Here is a 17,568-nt window from a genome sequence, read left to right as displayed (position 1 = left end):
ATAGTTTTTGAAAAAAGGGCCAACGATATTTTCAGGGATGTTCAATTGGACATAAATGCACATTAAAATAAAAAAAAACGTCAAATAATATTTATACCTTCAAACACATAAATGTTCTGAACTTAAAATAACAAAATATATAGAAAAGACACTCAAACGGACACCTTAAATTTTTTATGTGTTTTAAAGTTGTATACAGGGGTGGATGGGCCATATGGAAAAACGAGAAAATTCCCGGTGGGTCGGTCCCGACCAGAGCTCAAAAAAAGATTGGATTAGCAAAAATTATATGGTTAATCTTCCAGGTAAAGTGACGTAAGATCCTTAGTGACTCCATAACTAACTAATCAATTTGCATCAGTATAATCGTCAGTTGCTTTTGAACATAAACACCAATTTGTAAAATAACTATTGTAAAATGTCTTTCTTTGGGACACTTATAATTTTAATAATCATCTGTTGTTTGTTCGGTTTGAAAATTTTTATTATACAAGGTGATATCTATAAGTGCAAATATTTTCAGGGCTGGTAGATCTCAATAAAATAAAAAGAATATTATATATTCTCTTTACCGAGTTTCAAATAAGTCCAATCGAGTTATTAAAGTTTGGAAATTTAAAAAAATAGATTTAGTTTTAAAAAAATTTGAGCCACTTCAATTTTTCGGTATTTGCATCTCTTTTAGTGCCTTAAGAGATTAAGAGACTATACCGTGAGCAAATTGGTGGTGAACAGGAAGTTCTAAAAAGTTTTCAGATAAAACGATACAGGAAAATTTAAAAGAACATCTTTTTAACATCTTTTTTGCAAAAAAAAACCTCATAGACGTGTTCCTGGGGTCGAAATATACCACCCCTGAAAATATTTGCACTTATTTAAGACTCACCCTGTATAGTTTTACCAACTATTCTTTTATTAATTCTTCTTGTAGTACCATCTTCTAATGAAGGTTGGCAACAATGGCTGCGAAACACTGTCTATCCTGTGCAGCTCGAAACAGTTCGTGTGAGTTCAGTCCAGTCCAGTCTCGTAAGTTTTTCAACCAAGAGTGCTTGCGTCTCCCAAGTCCTCTTCTGCCTTCTACCTTTCCTTCCATAATCAACTTCAGAAGCTTTGCTCTGCTACTGCGCATGACATGGCCCAGGTATGCTGTCTTTCGTTCTTTTATATTTGCAATTAATTCCCTGTCCCTGTTAAGCCTCCCAAGAACCTCTTCATTGCGTACATGATCTGTCCAGGGTATTTTCAAGAGTCTTCTGTAGATCCACATTTCAAACGCCTCCAACCGTCTCATGGTGTTTATTTTAATAGTCCATGTCTCACAGCCATATAAGAGGATTGAGTATACATAACAATGGACAAAACGTAGACGTATGTTGATGTTGAGTGATCGGTTACATAATAGGTTTCTCATTTTGTTAAACATTGACCTAGCTTGTTCTATACGCGATGTAACTTCTAAGTCGGGGTCAAGGTCTGATGTTAGCCAGGATCCCAGGTATTTGAACTTATTTACCGTGTCTACGCATTGTCCGTATACTCGTATGTTGGGTGGTGGAATATTTCTCCTACTAACTACCATTATCTTGGGGTTTGCGGTGTTTATTTTAAGGCCCAATGGATCTCCCGCCCGAACTATGTCGTCTAGAAGTTTTTGAAGAGCCTCAGGGTTGTCAGCGATAATCGCGGTGTCGTCTGCATACCTAAGGTTGTTAATTGGGACGCCATTTATTTTTATGTCATTGCCTTTATCTTGTAGGGCCTTATCGAATATATATCCAGGGTATACATTAAACAACAAGGGAGACAGTACACATCCCTGACGAACTCCACGTTGTACTGGTATTTCGTCTGTCTCGTCTTGCCCTAACCTTATGCATGCTGTCTGATTCCAATATAGTGTTTTTAAGAAATGGATATCGTTCTTGTCTAGACCTTTTTCTTGCAAGATGTTAAACAGCACTGTGTGTTCTACTTTATCAAAGGCCTTTTCGTAGTCGATGAAACAAATGTATACATATTTTTGTTGGTGTCTACATTTTTGTAAGAGAACAGACAGGCCAAAGATTGCTTCCCTGGTCCCCATTCCTTCTCGAAAGCCAAATTGGCCGTCATCTAAATCAATTTCACATTTTTTGAATATTCTGTGTTGAATTATTTTAAGAAGTAGTTTTAAAACATGAGTCATTAGGCTTATTAATCTGAAGTGTTCGCATCTTTTTGCGGTGTTATTTTTTGGGATAGGGACAAAAATTGACTTCAGCCAATCTTGTGGGATCTCACTGCTTTTGTAGATTTGGTTTAACAGTCTAGTTAGCATAGGAATGTTTTCTTCATTTATCAGTTTGAGCATTTCAACATGTACTTCATCCGGGCCGCAGGCTTTTCCTACTTTACTATTTCTTATAGCTCTCTCCACTTCTGAAGTTAAGATATCAGGTGCCTCTTCAAATCCATTTTTGATGTTGAATACTCTAGGGATTTGCGGTGCGAACAGTTCTTCCACATATTGTTCCCAGTGCTTGCAAACTTGATTTGCTTCCATTATAGGTTGATTGTTATTACCTACTAATTTATTTGTAAAGCATTGTCTTCCTTGTCCTGTCAATTCTTTGACTTTCTTATACATTGCAAAATAGTCGTGTCTTTGTTCTAGTTCTTCCACCTCCATACATATTGTTTTCATCCATTGTTCCTTTGCATCCTTAATCATACTTCTTATTTGTTTATCTAATTTTTTGTATAGATGTGTCTTTATTCTTGTATGATCTTCTCCTATCCATCATCCGTAGTATTTCCTCGGTCATCCATTCTTTTTTCTTTTTTGTTTCTTTTGGGCCTATGACTTCTTTTTCTATGGCGACAATTGCGTTCTTCATGGTGTCCCAATCTTGCTCTATACGATTTCCAAAATCGTGGGTGTTGATGGCTGCTAGTTTCTGATTTACTATGTCTTTGACCTCAGATTGTTTAGGTAAATGTCGAAGCTTGGTAATATCAACTATTGTAGGTCGTTTGGTTTTAAGTTTTTTGAGCCGCACATCTAAGGTTCCTACAATGGGGTTGTGGTCAGAGCCTACGTCAGTACCGGGATATGTCCTGACACCATGAATCCCATTCCAAAATCTATCGTGAATAAGGATAAAATCTATTTGGTTTCTGACAATATTTGGTTTGCTGTGTTGTGGTGACTGCCAAGTGTAGAGTCTTCGGGGTGGAAGTTTAAACCAGGTATTCTTTACAATGAAGCTTTCTTCCTGACAGAATTGTATTAATGTATCGCCTCGTTCATTGCGTTCTCCTAAGCCGTACTCGCCAACAATATTTTCGACTCTGCCTCTCCCTATCTTAGCGTTAAAATCACCTAGTATTATAGTGACTTCATTTTTTTTAGTGTATTTTAAGAGATCTTTTAATTCTTTGTAAAATTGTTTCACTTCATTCTCGTGTTTCACTTTATTCTCATGTTTCACTTTTATTAATAACTAATAAATATGACTGACTGGCAGCCGAAAAAAGAATGAATAGCATTAGCAAACTTATCAAAATATCAACACTTTGTTTTCCCTCGAATAAATGACAGATGGAAACTTTCATTTTTAATTTAGAAAGATATCCTAAAAAGTCAAATCATTTAGCTACAAATTGCTTAAAAAATTATCAAAATCGGCATACTAGAACAAAACGAAGGGAAGATTAATGGCAAACGACCAAGAGGAAGATCTCCGACGCGCTGGGTGGACCAAACCAAAGAAATTATTGGTCACGGCCTGCAAGAGGCTTCTGTAGCCGCTCAAGATAGAGATGGATGGAGAACAACGATCCGAGCAATTGAGACATGATGTCACCATACTCTTTCGAGAGTTAACGGACGAGAAGAAGCAGAACAAAATATATTAAACTTTAAAATACATCTAAATTTTAAGGTGCCCGTTTTTCGTGCCGGTGAGTGTACTTAATTACGAGTGCTTAGTATTTCAAATCAACTTTGGCTATGTGGCTAGGTTAGGCTCGGAAGTAAAATTAATCATTAATTGTTGACAATGACAGAATAATTTTTATATGTTTCATGTTATGTTTTTTCTCCAAATTTTACTAGATTTTATAATGGATTACAAAGAATTTTCGATAACTGAGTAGAATTTAGTAGAAACAACATTTTATTATTCATTATAACCAAAAGAAAGGATGAAAATAAATTAATCGAATACTTTGAATTGAAAAAGATCTGCAGAAAATGTAGAAAGCACTCCAATCCAGATTAAAATTAAATAAATTTTAGATGTTTTAAATTGATTTTTTCCGCTTTTGATGGCGGTAGCAGTTTTGGGAGTTTTTTTCACCAAATTTCACTATATTAACATTGAAAATGTTTCTGTTATCCTATATAAGAGAGCCCAAATCGAATTAAAATGCTACATTTGCCACACCATGACGTCATATATACAAGGGTATAGGAAATCTCGGCGCAGCGGCGGCAGTCGGCCAGCGCGCGCAAAAAACATTACATCGCTAATTGTTTATTTATATATCTTTATTAGTTTAAAAGCAAAAAATATGGGGTTTGCTTTGATACCTTGTCAAGACATAAGCGAAACTTTTAAATTGTTTCTTTTTTTCATTTAGGCCTTCGTTTTTCGTTAAATGAAAGTTATATTAAAAAAAGTCTATTTTTAAACCAAATTTTCGCATGATTGAAATGAGTTATTCATGTTTAAAGTTTTTTTTGCCCTTTTACCCGGTCTAATTTTGTACTACTTTCGGAATAAGGGTCCCCATATCATGTACTGTACTTCCATCCCTGAAAAATTCAGCTTGTGACACCGAAGTGAGACGTAAAGTCAAAATAAGCTTTAATCTACCTACATCATAAGTAGGTGTAGGTACTCTAGGTATATTCTACCTAGACAGTAGCTGACAGTAGTAATTAATTTTTTATCCGATAAGTAGTTGTCATTATATAAGTTTAATCATCTTATACCTCCTATAACGGTAGGTTTTGGATTTTTTTCTGATTGGTTTGTTAAACAAAAATATACAGGGCATATAAATGTCTAACATAATACATGTATTGAATGTACTTATTTTAACCAATGCATTGTTTTGTTTTTTTAATCTCACAAATAAGAAATGTTTTATAGTTTTTATTATAAAAAACAGTGATTATACAATTTATTTGCACCCCTTATACCGTTTTCTGTAAGGGGTGTAACCAGGAGTATATTTCGTAACCTCTTACGATATAAGAGGGCACAAAGTGTTTAATAATATATTTGTACATAAAATAAAATAGACTAGAAAGTCAATTAATTAATATTGACGTAATTACTAAATAATTACTAGATTTTTTTTCTAATTATTTTAGAGTATTTTTAGTCACCTAATTATAAAGGAGAGATATCCAACCATTGCATTATTTTACTCACAAATACATGTTTTATGGTTTTTATTATAAAACATGGATTAATTTATTATACACCCCTTAACCCAAACACTCCAAGGAGGATATTTCGTGACCCCTTATTTAAAGTGGACAAGCTTTATTAGTCAATGCTTTAATTACCCAGCGTCTTTAATAAAAATGTAATGTAATTTTTCATAGAAATGATCTGACATAAAAAGCAAATTTTATCTAAAAACTTTTTTATTATCTACAAGGAGTGAACCGCTGACAAATGTCTGTATACTAATGCCAAAGTAATGCCAAAAATACAAATTAAATACCAAAATTTCTCATATAGTGCCCCACTAATGCCAATCTGATTCCAATATAATACCACTAATACCACGAATAATATGTAACACATTTGTTTAACGAATTAACCTGTAACAATAGTGGTAGGTACGTGCACAGATTTTTTTCCTAGGTAGCTTAAAAGTCGTCAAAAAGTCTAATTATATTTAAAGAAGATATAATTCCAATTAATTGCATTATAAGGCCAATAATGCACAAGTAATACCATTAAAATTTTAGCGATTTTAATTTGTGTAACATATTTCTTTAAAAAATTAACCTGTAACAATAGTGGTAGGTACGCGCACAGATTTTTTTGCTAGGTAACTTATTAAGTCGTTTAACAGGCCTATAAAAGCTATAACAACATAGGTAACTAATATTTATAATTTCATACGAGTTTTAATCTCAAATAATAAATGTTTTTACTGGTGTATTTCTGAAGTGTTCATTATTAAAAGTAGATATTCTTCAAGTTATGTGAATTAATAAGTAATGTTTCCAGTGAGACCGCTTATATGTCACCGGATTCTGGTTAGTATAAAGACTTTTTTCTATAGAAAGAGTTTTTTCTATATTTTTCTTTCAAAATAAGACTATTTTTTTCTTATTCTTTGAAATATTACAGTGTTTCTTTTTCCTAAAATGTTATACTTAATTTTCGCTTAAAATTAAAAAATCATAAATGGAGGAAAATATACGTTATTGAATAAAGTTTATACAAATCACTTTACCATAACAAAAAAGTAAAACCATGTCATGGCGGAAGATATTCAGGTGGCATTTCACATATTTATCTATTAAAATCGAGATTAAAATAATAAACTTGCGTAACATGTTATACATGAGATGGAAAGTTTGAGAATCGATTAATACGCAATACGCTACGCAGTCAACTTGTTCCTATGCGCGGATGAGCGTCTACAACGACAATGACGACACCGCGCGCCGCCGAAGAGGAATCGGCCTACGTTTGGCTAAACAGGCTGGACACGGTGGACTACGATATTGGCGAGTCTGAATATTTATAAAAATTTGCAAAGTAAAATATGTTGAAAAAATAATGAATCCATACATATATAAAAGCTCAAAGGGTTTTTTTGTTGCAACCATCCCGCCGAAACCGCTTCACCAATCTTGATGATTCTTTTTTTAAATGAAAGGTATATATGTGTAGATTTGTTATGAAGTATTCTTATAGTGCTTAATGGCTATTTCTTTGTGTAAAACGACTAAATACTAAAACATACCTGAAAAAGAACTACACACTACCTCCAGAAATAAATTATTTGTCATTGATGTGTCATTGTCAGTGGTGTGTCAGTTAGATTATATATTAAGTTTTTAGATATTTTAGGAGTGAGTTACTACGGGATACCGCCAGCTTTAGATACATAAATATTAGCACAAAGGTTCGTTTAAACGACATTAGTCAATTAGCTACACAAAGCGATTTTAGCGAAATTCATCCTCTTAGAGAGTAAAATTATGTCGGAACAGTTTGTTGTATGAAAATTCCTTACTATTTGGTCTAGAAGATTGAAATCCTACAAAAAGAATTAGAAGAAATTTTTGAAATTCATCAACCAAATGGATAAAGTTAGTAAAAATTTATATAAAACTTGGTTACCTCTGGATTATACACATAAAAATTGGCACAAAGATAAAGCAAATTTATGAAATTTATACACTTAGGGAGTAGAAAAGGGAATGGAAGTTTGCTGTACGAAAATGCAATACTATAACATTATAAACCAGACAGTATAAAATTTTATACCAGGGTTTATTTAGTGACATCATAACGAAATATATCTTCCTCAATTATCATTCAAAGAATAAAAAATAAACTATAAAGAGAGTATTAGTGCTCTTAATAAATAAAAAGGAGATGAAAAATAAAAAACATCTATGCTAACTAGCTCTCAATAAATTAGTAAAAAATCATTTAAATCAATGCATGAACGATTCGAGGTATAACGCGAACGTAGTCGCGGGAAAAAGCTAGTAATTTATTAAATTATTTTATTTAACTGATTAATTTTCATTGAAAAGGAATTTTTGTAATTCGCAACTATATTAGTTAAAAACTAAGAAACTCATATCAAATTTAAGTTTTGCGATTTTGACTTATAGTTTTTACAAAATCTGAACACATTTTAAAAGAAAAAAAGCTTTTGATAATATTTGTGTATATTGACTACAAGTTGTATAACATAAATTTCTACGACCGGTCTACCTAGTGGTCTACAGCATCGCCTTGTGGTGCAAACGTGGGCCTGTTAATCTGTGACGTGACGCACAACAGCCAAGAAAAACAGAAGCGTGGCTAAGAATTTAGTAATTTAAAAAAAATGTCTTTTAGATACAGTAGTAGGTATTAAAAAGTTTTGTGTTTAAATGGGGTTTGCCTTTAACAGTTAAAAAAATATATCGTAAAGTGTAACTTTCCGTAAGAATCATCATATTAACCTGATGTTTTGTATGTTATTTTGTTTTTTTGCTTGTTTGTTTTAGGGATAGGTGCGATCGCATAATTATTATTGATAATGTTTTATTTAATGTTAACATTACTACATTACTACTTTTTCAGTGAATCTTTAAATCTGTTGTTTTTTGTTAAGTTCGTTATTTAAACATATGTATGTAATACACTCATATTAACACTAATCATATTTTTACGTTTTTATTCATCATTTTCAATGCCCCCCCCCCCGATTGCATCTTTGTAAAGGACTGTGAATTTTTTATAAAACCTTTTCAAATGTTGAAGTAAAAGCGACATATTTTTTTTTTGTTTTATTTTTTATAACTAAAGAATGAAAATAAATTACTTGCTTGCATAATGCTTTTAATTAAAAAAAAGCTGGAACTTCTGGAAAAAATGGGGAAAGCCTTTGAATTTATAATCTAAAATAAAATAAATCTATATTTGATATCAATTAAACTTTTAGTTACGTAATCGAGGACGCGATTTTTAAATTCATTGTTGCCAACCATGGACATGGGCATGGGCTGACTAACTGCGGTAGTAATGGCCCTAGTAATATGTCCCTTAAGTGCTGTTAAGAAGGTGAATTTTGTTGACATAACTGTTTATATATTTACAATTAATTTATTTTTGTTTCCTAAAATATATTGATTAAAAGAAAATATGTAAAAGTGGGCAACGCTGTGCCGGTCAAGCTTAATCACGTGAGTAAAAGTTTATTTGATATGAACTATAGTTTCAGACATTTTAAATATAATTTCTTCTGCTTCTGATAAACGGTTGAATATTCATCTACTCCCAGAATCGTTAGGTGTTTTTTGTTGGTTAGGCAAATTTCTGTACAAGTAATGATTTTATATTAGGGTACCGATGCGATGCTCGCCGCGATGCATCGCTCACTATGTAGATAGTCTTAGAAATGGGTAGATCCGGTATTTTAAGAGTCGGATCAGGAGTTACATGAACCCTCATGGACCCACATCCAGGTCCATCTGTCGAATCTATAACATCCTAACCTTTAATTTTAATTTAACTAAGTTTTGTTTTGCATGAAGCAACCCGTGTTCAGAAGTTTTATCGTCAGTTAGGGAAATCTGATCTTTGCATTTTGCCAAATCCTTAACACCTGATCTTAGCTGTTGTATTTATTTGGTAGAGGTACCTTAAGGTTCAAATTTATGAATATGAGACAAAGCATTACAAACTTTACATTCTAATAAAAGATACTCGAGATAAAATTACAGCCTTCCATCAACTCTGCTGCACAGAGATTGCTTCATGCTAGAAGCAAAATGATCGGCATTTAACAAATAGTATTTGTTAAGGTATAAAATGGCATCTTTTTACAAAAAAAATAAAACTCAATTTGAACCTAGTCCTCGTCTGCTGATTTATTTCACGAACCCTGTACAATCATGACATATTCCATAATTAAGAATTTGCCAATAAAGTAACAACAGTCTAGAGATAAATTTCAAATGATACAAAATAATTTCGATACTATTGCCCCCGTTCTGCAACATTTATAATTCTCACTTTATTCCAATATAACCTAACTCTAACCTCTCTAACCTAACTAATCAAGGATAATACTGATTTATTTCGCTACATCCTTATGTTTTCGATATCTGCTGACGACGAGCCCGACGCGACGTGGCCGGTAGGTCAGCAATGTCTTCAGCGGATAGGGGTCGATATTCAGTAGAATCTACAAATCTACATACATCCGAGATGTCTGTTGATTCGCATCCATCCGGGCCTACTCATCTATATTCCATATGTCTGAATTTCCCCGGACATGCCCGAATTTTTAAGTCTGAAGCACTCCGTCCGGAATAAGAAAAAATGTCCGTGAAATCTATCCATAAAAAGAACTTAACTCTGTTCAATATTTTCATTGTTACGGTATCGCATACCTACTACAAGTAAATTGTATTTTCTGTCATTTTTGGAATGTGACCTGTCAAAATCTTCCCTGATCCATTGGGCAAACCATAGAGTTAAAAATTAAAGGGCAGACTTTAGCTAATGTTGATTATATATGCAACGGGTAAATTGATTTGTAATCTACACTAATATATAAAATCCTTAAGTGACTGACATACTGATTAATCACGATCCTGCTCAAACCACTCAACGTAAGAAGCTCGATTTTGGCATACAGGTTGATTCTAGGGTGTAGAGGTTCGATAAGAAGAAATTTTTCGAAATTCCAGTTCCAAGAGGGTGAAACCACCCCTCAAATATTACAATATTTTGATTTAAAAAGCGGTCAAGTTTCCGAAAAACGCTTAAACACGTATATTTTTATTTTGTTTTTACATATTTTAAGATTTTTTTAAAAATGTATACAGGGTGTTTCGAAAAATCTGGTCGTTGATTAATCATGATCCTGCTTAAAGCGCTTGACGTAAAAGCTGATTTTTGGAAAACAGATTGACTTTAGGGTGTAGAGGTTCGATAAGAAGGGATTTTCGAAACTCGAATTCTAAGGGGTGAAACTATCCCTCAAATATTAAAATATTTTTTATTTAAAAACCGGTGAGTTTTTCGGAAAAACTCTTAAACACGTATATTTTATTTTGTTGTTTGACATATTTTTAGATTTTTTATAAATTTATACAGGGTGTTTCATAAAATATGACCATTGAGTAATCACGATTCTGCTTAAACTGCTTGACGTTTAAAGCTGATTTTTAGCAAACAGATTTACTGTGGGGTGTAGAGGTTCGATAAGGAGGAGTTTCTCGAATCTCAAATTCCAAGAGGGTGAAAACGCCCCTCAAATATTACAATATTTGTTATTTAAAAAACGGTTAGTCTCTCGGGAAAACGCTTGGACAATAATTATGGCTACATATTTTGAAATTTTTTAAAAAATCATACAGGGTGTTCCAAAAAGTTGGGTAATTTCTTAACCACGATTCTGCTTAAAAGACGTAAAAAGCTTATTTTTGGCAAACAGATTTTTCGAAAGTCAAATTCCAACGAGAAGAAACTACCCCTCAAATATTACCAAGTTATATAATAATATCGCCATATTGTTTTTTCTCATGCTGACATAAATGTGAGAAAATGTTATCCAGTTTGTATGTTAATGGAAATTATTGCTTTGCCTTATCATCACCATTACAAATGATTAATTCGACGCGAACGAAGTCGCTGGTACACGCTAGTATTTAATTATATTATTAAGCATTTACCAAAACAAAAGTGTATAAACTAACAAAATGCTCATTGAAATTGATAACTGTAATGAAATGTCACTTGTGCAAATCTAATACTGCTGACAAAGGCAAAAGAGGATACTTAACATTTTTTCAACGGTCCCTAATTTCCCCTTTAAGTTCTGTCCGTCTGTCCAGAGAATCAGGAAATGTTTTAGAACAAACGACATCCCCCCCCCCCCATACAATGACATAAAATACAATTTCCCTGCGAATTAAAATGACGGACAACTCTGACTCTCTAGTTTTGATTCACTAGTTAGACAAAATTTACATAAAAACTTGTTATTTACTTTTTGAAGTATGGATTTTGTTCGGATTTCAGAGCTGGAAACCACTGAGATGCTGGTTGGCGTTAGATTGTGCTACATTAATTTTAATATTTTTTTCAAAGACTATTTTTTCGGATTTTACGAAATATAACTATTCTTATTGTTAAATGAATTATTAATTTTCTGTTTCCTTAATTTTTAATACAAATATTTTTCTTTATCTAAATTCAATTTTGGATAATAATAAAAACATATATTTTCATTAAATATATTTAACTACTTACAAGCTATAATCAGTCCAAATTAAGATGATCGTGCTGTATTAAAATCTAGTCTCTTGCTGAAAACAATTTTGGTTTATTTATAGGTAACTTGTATTAGCATTTCAATGATATAGTTAGGGTTTGGTTTGCCGCACATGGGGTGGCTTATGGACCGTGTCTTCGTCCCATATGGATAGGGTGTTGGTGATTCTTACACCCTACTGTTATTTGATACTTCATATAAAGGGTATTAATGATGTTGCTGTCGCAAGTGCAACTGCATTGTGTTATTGAAAACAAATTAAGAGAAAACTAATATCTTACAATAAAAAAATGCTCATCGTTGCATCGTTATGTTTTCGTTATCTGCTGACGACGCCGACGTGCTGGTCTTGCATTTGCTCATCACTATTTTTAATATGTTTTTCAAAGTTTAACATTGGGTCACTCTGTATAAGGCGTTACATTTTAAATAACCAAATTCACAACAGTTCCAGTATAACCGTAAACATTGCGATCTTGAATTGATTTCTCTCTTTTCACAGGCAGTCTTTTATAATTTTTTGTTCTAAAACATTTTATACCGATTGACTAATTAGTACGAGGAAGTCCAATATTGTCGTCGTTGACAAAAATATTATGAAAAACAGATGTTGTTACAGATGCATACAAAAAACACTATATCCGAAAAGTGGTCAAAAACTGGAGTGAATATAACTTTATTAACACTTATCCATATTTTCCTAAACACCAAAGATAACAGAATAAAACCGAGAAGGAAAATTAACATAATCCTATACAGAGTGTTTTTTATGGTATCGCAAAATTTGCAATACTTAAAAAATACTATATCTCTATTTTTATAAATGCAACACCCTGTATATTAGTTTTCTTTTAGATGCAGAATTAAAAAATGAGCATTTTTTGTATTTAAAATATTCCTAAATTTTTAGCGGTTTTGCAGATATTCGTTGTTTTATATTACATATGGTATTTTCAACGGTAAAATACAAGACATAGATCACTAGATGGTTTAGATTAAATTAATTTGATAAAAATATACTGTTAAAAGAGCCATATGTAATAAATTAGTGCGAAACTGTTTAATAAAATAATTGTTAAAGGAGATGTGTAATATATTTCTGAAATAAGAAAATAATGTGCTATCTAATAAACTTCTACCGGGTGGTAATCCCATGGAAATCCCATGCAAATTTTAAACTGTTTAAAAATTGGATCCCCTACTGATTTTATAGCGAAGTGGTAAATAGATTTTTAAAGGTCTACGTTTGAGAAATACACATGCCAAATTTGAACAATTTTGGACAAGCCAATTTTGAGTAATTTGAGAAAAACTGTATCTATTTTTAAATTAAAACTGCAAAAAAAACAGGTAACAAACAAACACCAGTCAAAAACCGACATACCTTAAGTTGTCCTTAATTTTAATAAAATTTTAATATTCAGTACTAGTAATAATTTACTAGTAAGTAAAAAAGTTAATTTAGTTACTACGCGGGAAATAGTTTAGACAGTGCATCTGACATGTTTCGGTTAATTTCCCCTGAATATTTAAATTACTTTTGACTCAATTTGAAATCAAGTGATTCCTTATCATTTTTTAAAGTTTCTCCGTGTAATATTAAATCATCCTGCGTAGTTAATTGCGGCATTATCACTAGAAAATTTTTATTGAAACATACATTTTATTATCTACTTATTTTGATTGCCAAATTTGAACAATTTTGGACAAGCCAATTTTGAGTAATTTGAGAAAAACTGTATCTATTTTTAAATTAAAACTGCAAAAAAAACAGGTAACAAACAAACACCAGTCAAAAACCGACATACCTTAAGTTGTCCTTAATTTTAATAAAATTTTAATATTCAGTACTAGTAATAATTTATTGTTTATACACATAAAGAAAACAGAGCATGATAAAATGATACTACGCGGGAAATAGTTTAGACAGTGCATCTGACATGTTTCGGTTAATTTCCCCTGAATATTTAAATTACTTTTGACTCAATTTGAAATCAAGTGATTCCTTATCATTTTTTAAAGTTTCTCCGTGTAATATTAAGTCATCCTTCGTAGTTAATTGCGGCATTATCACTAGAAAATTTTTATTAAAACATACATTTTATTATCTACTTATTTTGATATAGGTATGCGATCGTCCATTTTTCCACTTCTTTAAAAAATCTCTAAATTAAGGAATAATAATATAATTTTGAAGGAATAATTTTCTCAGTCTGAAAGCATATAGGTATTTTAAAATAATTTTTTGAGTGTTGAAGTATTGATAAATAGGTTGCCTTTTAAGTTTTTTCCATCGCTTGTTTCTTCGGTTATACTGGACACGTCGCAACTGTTCCATTAGATGATCGAAGAATTGTTAATGCCCAATAATAATCAACAATTTGTTTGACAGCGGTCTTTGATGAAATAAGGAAAAAGAACAAAAAACATCGCACCATTCGTCATCACGACAATGCCAGCTCCCACAAAGCACGTCAAACAACTGAATATTTGAAGGAGAAAAACATGGAATTAATGTCTCATTACCCATATTCACCCAATTTAACGCCTAATGACTTTTTCTTGTCACTGTTAAACAAAAAATGTGCGGGCAGTAAATTTCATTACCTCAAGAAGCTGATGAAGACTTTCAAAACCATTTTCTACGATATCAGCTTCGCCGAGTGGAAAAAATGTTTTCAAAATTGGTTTGAGCGTGCGCAAAAATAGATAAACCTTAAGGGCGAATATTTCAAAAAGCAATAAAACACTTTGTTTCTGTTTCACTTTTTGTAAAAACTTAAAAGGCAACCTACTTATTATATCCACTTATAAAAGTTTATGCAAAAAACATGTGCCATGTGCTAATTTACACACTATCGCAATAAATTAATGCATTAATTTATAAAAATAAGTAGTTTTTCTTACTATACAGGGTGTTTCAAAAAACATGTGCCGTCTCTCGAAAAAATAAGATTTATTTTTCGTATCAACATGGGTATCCGATTCTGCTTTGTTTCTTTGTTTTTTTCGATTTAATATAATTTTCTTCCAAGTGCTTTTAGCGATGGAGAATGAAATTTGGAGGGTAAAAGTTACTATAAATGATACATATTTTAATGTTAGAAAACTTTCGACATATTTACCAGAGACGTGCATACGAGTTATCACCTGGAATATTTTTCTAAAAAAAAATATGTGCGTTACTGCCTTTTTTCGTTTTATTAATAAAACTGTGTAAAACGTTAAATACTGATTAAAAGTTGCCTCTTGATATTTTGTCGATTTTGGTCTACTTGATGAGATTAACGCAATTTAATTAATTTGCCTTAATCTAGTTTTTTAATAGTACCTTTAAAAAATTTTAATGTCATTAATTTGCCAAAATGTTAAATAAGTACTCATTTATTTCTCATCAAAAAATATGAAAAAGAATTCCTATAAACATAAACATGGCTGCGGAAATGCATAGTTGTAATCTGTGGTTATAATGTTACAGCCATGTCACAGATTATATTGTTGCCATGTCAAAACTTTTAAAAATATATAGGTACAACTTTTAATAGACATTAAATTGCCTACACAAATTTGCTACTAAAAAGAAAAAAAAACTCAGTAGCGCACATGTTTTTTTAGCAAAATATTCCAGTGAAAACCCATATGCATTAAAATATATGTAGACCTTTAATGAATCGCTAAAAGCACATTACAATAAATCGAAAAAAAATGAAGACTTTAACTTCCTGTAGTAACCTTTTATTTGAATGATTCAAAAATCATGAGCGGTTTAACTAATACGGCAAAATTCGGTATGTGTTGACGATTTTTTATACGAATATGACTTTTCCTTGGCGGCTGCCATAAATCACATATTTGCCGGCAATAGTTTCGGATAAACCTTTTTTATTATTTTTTATTTAAATTAATTATAGGTGCAATATGTAATTTTTGGTAATACGTATTATAACTTGACTACGAAACCTATACTTTGATCTATAATAAATGTTCTAACTCAAGAAACTACAACCGGAGCTAGATTAGTTATTTTTCAACTCAACTACATTAAAACGAATTAAAAAAATGCAATCCGAACGGAAAATCACTTATTATTTATTTCGATTCTAACGCAGTAGCATTTGACAAAAAAAATACTTCATATTTTTTTAGATGTTTATATCTGTGGCGAAATACCCAGTTTTCTCCAGAAATAAATCCGCAACAGAGGTATAAACATTATTTATTAATAATATTTTTTCCACCCACCTCAATTCCTTTTTCGGTTCTCTAACTTTCTTCTGTGTGTCCCCCGAACAGGCCACGTTTCTAAACTTTTTCTTCATTCATCATCATCATCGGTTATTTTGCGTTAAGGCGCGCGATTAATCGGTGGCGGTGCGTAAAGGGCCCCGGTGTCCTGCGCCCCACGGTGCTCGGCTACTGAGGGCCACCGCGACGGGCCGCTCTCGAAGGAAGACGGTTTGGCCGGCGTCGCGTGCCGGAGTCCTTCCAGGTCCGCCCCTCGCTCGGGCAGATGGACGCCAGGGCCGGCATCCATGGGCCCAGATTTGGCGGTAATGGCTTTAAACAAGCGGTGCCTAAAAAGTGTGAATTTATGGTTACTTCTTATTTCAGATAATAGTCCTATAACACTAGTCCTGAAAACCGGGGGTGGATACATGAATATACAGGCTGGTCCAAACTGTATTCCGGAAACTTCGGCAGCATATTCTGCAGATAAAAATATGTAAAAAAGTTCGTATAAATGTATGTCCTAAAATGCTTAGTTTCGGAGATACAGGGTATAGAAGTTTCATTTTAATTTCGATTTTTTCTAAATAATTTCTGAAGTAACATCAATTTTTGGATGAAAATTGGTGTCTGGGAGTTTTTTGACATGAGAAATTTGATTTTGATGTCAATATGACTCCCTCTTTGTAGGGGGCGCCACCTACATGTATTTTAACTGTTTTGAAGAGTAATAACTTTTCGCCCGTACCTGTATAAAATTACTTAGGGAAAAAATATACATTTCCTTTTATATTTTAGTGATTTTCTACGTAAAAAATGTCTCTTGGTAAAAATCGCTATGAACAACAGTTCTCAAGATATTTAGAACGGGACAGTCAATACATGTCATTATTGACAAAAAATTAATGTGTTGAGTACCTCTATAGATAGTTATTTGACTGAAATGATAAATTTGGGATTTTTTTTAAAATTAATAATAAATTTTTCTTCAAATTTTTTCGATGATAAAACAGTTTCTGTTGAACTTTTGACACAAAAACAATTATGACTTCAGTCTAATAACTACTTAGTCAATATGTTTAATTTATGTCAATGGTGACAGGTATTAATAATTTCGATTCCGAATATCTCGAAAACCATTACTCGTAGCGATTTTTACCAAGAGACATTTTTTACATAAAAAACGTCGTGAATAAATATTTTTTTTACTCCATAGTTTTATACAGGTACGGACGAAAAGTTATTACTCTTCAAACCAGTTAAAAAATATGTAGGTGGCGCCCTCTACAAGTAGGTGTCATGATGACATCAACA

At 32.2% G+C, this 17,568-nt stretch overlaps 1 protein-coding gene across 1 annotated transcript in view; it reads right to left on the bottom strand.

Moving 5' to 3' along the window:
• LOC115876535 (paired box pox-meso protein) overlaps positions 1-16,341 on the bottom strand; it is a 68,576-nt gene extending 52,235 nt beyond the window's left edge. The window contains exon 1 of the mRNA XM_030892348.1: positions 16,270-16,341. The gene's annotated coding sequence lies outside the window, so the exon portion shown is untranslated. The remainder of the gene's footprint in view (positions 1-16,269) is intronic.
• Between the last annotated feature and the right edge of the window lie 1,227 nt (positions 16,342-17,568).

The sequence above is a fragment of the Sitophilus oryzae genome, unplaced genomic scaffold (assembly GCF_002938485.1).
Source record: "Sitophilus oryzae breed Bouriz unplaced genomic scaffold, Soryzae_2.0 scaffold_1436_pilon_pilon, whole genome shotgun sequence".
In the NCBI taxonomy this organism is placed as follows: Eukaryota; Metazoa; Arthropoda; class Insecta; order Coleoptera; family Curculionidae; genus Sitophilus; species Sitophilus oryzae.
This window is presented reverse-complemented; position numbering and strand designations above follow the sequence as displayed.